This window comes from Dermacentor albipictus, chromosome 10 (assembly GCF_038994185.2).
Source record: "Dermacentor albipictus isolate Rhodes 1998 colony chromosome 10, USDA_Dalb.pri_finalv2, whole genome shotgun sequence".
NCBI lineage: Eukaryota > Metazoa > Arthropoda > Arachnida > Ixodida > Ixodidae > Dermacentor > Dermacentor albipictus.
The window spans coordinates 62,672,631-62,678,020 of record NC_091830.1 but is presented as its reverse complement, the minus strand read 5'-3'; the positions used below and the strand labels follow the sequence as shown (position 1 = coordinate 62,678,020).

At 49.7% G+C, this 5,390-nt stretch overlaps 1 long non-coding RNA gene across 1 annotated transcript; it reads left to right on the top strand.

Moving 5' to 3' along the window:
• The first annotated feature begins 2,540 nt into the window (after positions 1 to 2,540).
• Positions 2,541 to 4,547, top strand: LOC135904200 (uncharacterized). Its single transcript, XR_010565037.2, has 3 exons — positions 2,541 to 2,670; positions 2,752 to 3,067; positions 4,148 to 4,547. It is a non-coding gene; the product is annotated as an uncharacterized lncRNA (long non-coding RNA).
• Positions 4,548 to 5,390: the final 843 nt, after the last annotated feature.

The window sequence follows — 5,390 nt, the reverse complement described above, 5'->3', positions numbered from 1 at the left end:
CATCTCCCCAACACTGCTTAACACCTGTATGATTGGTCTTGCCGAGAGGTTGGCGCGCGTCGAGGACGTCAAGCACACCATCTACGCCGATGACATCACCATATGGTGCTCCGGCGGCTGCGAGGGCAGAATCGAAGAAGCCATGCAGGAGGCGATCGACGTGATCGAGGAGTATCTCCGCCCCACCGGACTTCGATGCTCCCCCGCAAAGTCGGAGCTCCTGCTTTACAGAAAAGAGAAGGCAGGAAGAGCCAAAGATTGGAAGCCAGTCTCCGAAAGCAGCATCAGACTTCGCACTTGTGACGGGGGGTGAAACGCAGTGTCGACGTTTTTCGGGTCCTGGGCCTGTTTGTCGAATTCAACGGCGGGAACGGAACTGCTCTCCGTAAGATCATCGCAAAGGCGGACAACGCTTTCCGCCTCGTTCGCGAAATCGCAAACCGGCATCGAGGCATAAAGGAAAACAATCTTCTCAGGCTAATCAATGCCTTCGTACTCTGCCACCTCCCGTACACGATTTCTATGCACAACTGGCTCAGAGCGGAGCGAGACAAGCTCAACGTCCTCGTCCGCAAAGCAGTCAAGAGGGCTCTTGGGCTACCCATCAGGACCCATGCCCAAGATCTCCTGAAGCTGGGGGTACATAACACCGCCGAGGAGATTGCCGAAGCCCAAGAACGCGCGCAACTCAGTCGCCTGACCACCACAGCGGCAAGTAAACACATCCTGGAAGAGCTGGGTTACCACCCTGCGGAATCCCCGATGTTCAGTACACTCATCCCTAGGTGCATTCGAGACAAGTTCGTAGTGGCCCCTGTGCCCCGAAACGTTTATCCCATCTACAACGAGGGCAGACGTAAGGCAAGAGCAGCAGCCATCCCCAAACAGATCAAGCAACATGACATTAGAGCAAGCATCGTTGACGCCGCGGAGTACAGTGACGGGAAGACCTTTGCTGTTGTTGTGGTCGACTCGAGCGGCAAGAGTTCCAATAGCGCCTCCATTCGCACTTCAGACCCCGGAGTCGCCGAGCAAGTCGCCATCGCCCTTGCCCTGCTAGACATTCGTGGGTGCGAAATCTATTTTGATTCCAAAATGGCAGTAAGGGATTTTCAGAAGGGTTGCATCGCCAAGGAAGCTGTTCGTCTTCTTAGCGGTTCCAGTTCATATGCTCTCAAAACTCATTCAATTCACTGGTTTGCCGCTCACGTAGGGTCGGTCGAGGGTGCTCCCCCGAACCTCAATGAGTCTGCTCACGAGGCTGCGTGTGACCTCACCGACCGCGCTTCCTCTATAAGGAGCACTGACTCCCCTCCTCTCTACGGTCACAGGGACGCTCCCCCTACTCACAACGAGATTATTAAATATTTCTACATGTCCAGAAGGATCTTTCCACCCCTCACCCCAAGTTCAATAGGGCGCAAGCCGTCTCGCTTAGGCTTCTACAGACAAACACATATCCGTGTCTGTCCGCTGTCCACGAGGCTTGCCCCGACATGTATCGCGACGACGCCTGCCCGTCCTGCGGCCAGACCTCCACTCTACCTCACATGCTCTGGCAGTGCCGGTCGACATACCCCAAGTTCATCAAGGAGGAGTGGGACTCGCTTCTGCGTAGCCCCACTCTAGAACAGCAAATCCTGGCCGTCCGCATGCCCACGACCGGGCCGGTGGGCTAGACCTGCCGGTCCCGACGTGGGACTAGCCGGGTGCGCGACGAGTTCGCGTCCTCGCCGGACCTGCAATAATGTGTATTCACTCACGCACAGCTGCCTCGCGATATATATATATATATATATATATATATATATATATATATATATATATATATATATATATATATATATATATATATATATATGAGCAGTAATGTTGACACACAAGTGAAAATAATTTTCGTTAAACTGCGCTTTCAACGGCGGCCAACCAATGAACGAGAGGGTACCGCCTCTGTTACTAAACTGAACTGTCCAGTGCTCCTGTTGGCTTATGAAATATCAAGTTTAAATTAAATATCACCTTGCAAGTTTGAAAGTAAAATCGTGTGGCACCATACGTTTGCGCAGTGCTTGAAGTAATTAATCAATGTAACTCCTTTCATCCTCTGCCAGCAGACAGCGTCGCAAGCGTAAATGGGTTGCCGCAGTCCAGAGCAACGTCGTCTGCTACCAGGAGCATGCACGATGCGCGCATCAGGCATGCACTACTCACGCTTTCAAAGTAGCTAGTGTAGAATCCTGAACTGGCTCCTATATGGTTCCTATGTGGCTCCTATGCGCAACATATCAGTTTTCCTCATTTTTCCCTTCGTCATCAATTGACTTCGACATGACTCGCACGCCATCACGCTGCCGTTATCATTGTGACTCGGCACTAGGTGCGTCGCGTGATCAAAACAATGAAACGTGAATTCCTACGTTACTGCGATAATATAAGGTACGCGGCAGTTGGAAGCATAAACATATGAAGACAGTGCGCCGTGCGGTGGCGAAGAGGACCATCATTATCATCGACACCGATTTGGGAGCGTCGACAGTGGCGCCTCAAAAAGCGTGGCGCGAGAGAATGTGGAGCGGGGCCCCGTGGCGTGAGCAGCTCGCGAAGTTCGGCGTTTGAGGGAAAAGAGCTTTCTCGCTCGGCGTCCGGCCCATAGGAGCTACCGCCGCCCGCGTAAGTACGCCGCACCCGAATCAACGCGTCGCCGGCTGAGAGGCTACCTCGCCCCGCTCTTCCGCTGGGTAACTGGTCCAGGAGGGCTGGCGGTCCTGAACCGGGGTGATCGAGCGTTCGGTTGAGCGGCCACAGGACTACTCCGCCAGCTGCGCACGTGACCCCGTGAATGTGGCCGTGGGATCTCGAGCGCAAACCCCGCCGGAGGGCTACCGGGCAAGCGGAGGCTCCAGTACAACGACTGTTGCGCAGGGCCACCTTAGCTCCGCGAGGCGGTCTGACCATGGGGTCCGACCCTGCTGTCCGACCCTGCTGGCCGACACTGCTGTCCGACCCCGCTGGCCGACATTGGATCCACGAGGTCTCCGACACGGCGACACGCGCTTCCGCCTGAATTGTAGGCCGATTATAATTTACCGATACATATATATAGCTGCATGTCGTCTGAAGTATATTGGGGAACTGTCGAATTTGTGTGACGTTTTCTATTTGTTATGTGCGTCAATACAAGTCTGATATGTGCTTGTGCTTCTGCGCGCTGCTTTGCCTCTTTCTGGAGTGATCGTGCACCCAATAACATCACAGTTACAGTATGCTGGTCCTGCATTTTCTGCGCGAAATAAAGGGTGTGTTCCAATTATGGCCAGCATCGGGAGAAGGTCTACGTAGACAGCAAATTTTTTTGTCAGCGTAATGTAAAGAGTGCTAGAGCTAACCTTGTCAATACGTGAAGTTATATTAAACGTTATATAATGTTACCATTATCAGAAATAACGATAACGCCACTTGTGTAAGTTGCCAAAGTTCATTTTTATTTGCGGAGATAGGTATGAACAGCGGCCAGTAATGTAAGCATACTACCTTAACAGGTGCAGTCAGGAGCAAAAGTGTAGAAACCACAGCATCAGCAAAAATTTGGAGTTCTTCTAGCGCAGTTATGCAGCATGCAATCGTCTGAATGGATTACTTTAGTTTAACAGACACACCTAAGTTGTACCGTTTGCTTTCAACCTCCATGCCTAGGCTGCGAAGGTAAACCATTTTTCGTAGCAACTGCGGTGTGTAGAATTGTGTTACCAAATGTACATACAAGCAAAAGCTGTTGAACTATTGTTACTGCTTAATCATGACTTCTTAGTTACTTTGCAGCTTTTGCCGTATGCCTACTTAAATGCTGATGTAAAGGTTATGCCTGTTATCACCGCAGATTACCATATTGCACGCTGTCTCTTGGATTCATTATTAACCGCGTTGTTGCTTCTGCATGCAAACTTAGTAAATATGCCACAGAAACAAATGCACGAAGAAAATTTTCAGTGCTGATCATTCGGCATAAATTACATGAAAAATCTGTTATTATGATTATAATACGTTAGGTTAACAGTTATCATTGTTATCAGGATAACAATGATAATGGGGCGTGGAACCAGCTCTGCGATGGGGGTGCCACTCACCGACTTTTTTGTGTTTCATGCAGGTGTTCGCAGGAAGCAATACTCGACCGCTTTGTCACAACATCGAGCTTGACACCGACTGCACAGATTTATCACCGGGACCATTCCGGCGCCACGGATTAGATGATCGCGCTATAGAAGCTGTCAGGCCGCCGAATCCGCAAAATGCAGTTTCCTGGACAACGAGCCTCGGGCGACCTTCGCACAAATCACCTCGAGCTGCAAAAGAAGTGGAGCATCAGTCGTTCACTGGGGGCGTGGAACCGGCTCTGCGCCATTAATTCACGAGATTGCTGTGTTTCATGCAGCATAGTCTTGGCAAAACCTATGGCTTTTATGGCATTCTTGCATTGCCGGTTCCACCCACATTGCTTTTCGCATCTGTACGTTCTCACATAAATAATATAACGCGCGTTTATTGTAGGCTGGTCAACAGGTTGATGTGGCTGACTTAACAAGCCGCTTGGCTAAGCTTGAAGCAAAGATAAATAAAGTGGGCGAGCTTCAGACAGCAGTTTCAGACAGCCAGATATCAGTGGAGCCGAATCGGGCCCTAATCTACATTCTGGTGGCTAAACTTGACGATATTGAAAACAGGAGCACACGTAATAATCTGCTATTGTATGGCGTTGAAGACAATGATGAACATGAGAGGGCAGTCAGTCTGAAAGCACAGTGTCACAACTGTGCCGGTCTCATTTAGGAATAGAGCAAGTCAGCATTAAAAGGGCGCAACAAAAAGCCAGGCTTAGTTCACACAAGAAAACGGCCATTAATAGCTAAATTTTCAAGTTATAAAGAGAAGCAGAGTATTTTAGTTATGGCAAAGAAGATAAAGGGCACATGCATTACCGTCTCTGAGGATTTTTCCGAGACTGTGCGAAAGGATAGAAAGCTAATAATAATAATAATATTTGGGGTTTTACGTGCCAAAACCACTTTCTGATTATGAGGCACGCCGTAGTGGAGGACTCCGGAAATTTTGACCACCTGGGGTTCTTTAACGTGCACCTAAATCTAAGCACACGGGTGTTTTCGCATTTCGCCCCCATCGAAATGCGGCCGCCGTGGCCGGGATTCGATCCCGCGACCTCGTGCTCAGCAGCCCAACACCATAGCCACGATAGAAAGCTAGTAAGGAGTTACGCCAAAATGCAAAGTAAAAAGGGATAAAGTAAGCCTTCGTTATGATTCTTTATCAACAAGAAGTACACTTAATCCAGCAAAACTTTTTGTTGGGCTAGTTGGTGCATTACTGAAGTACTA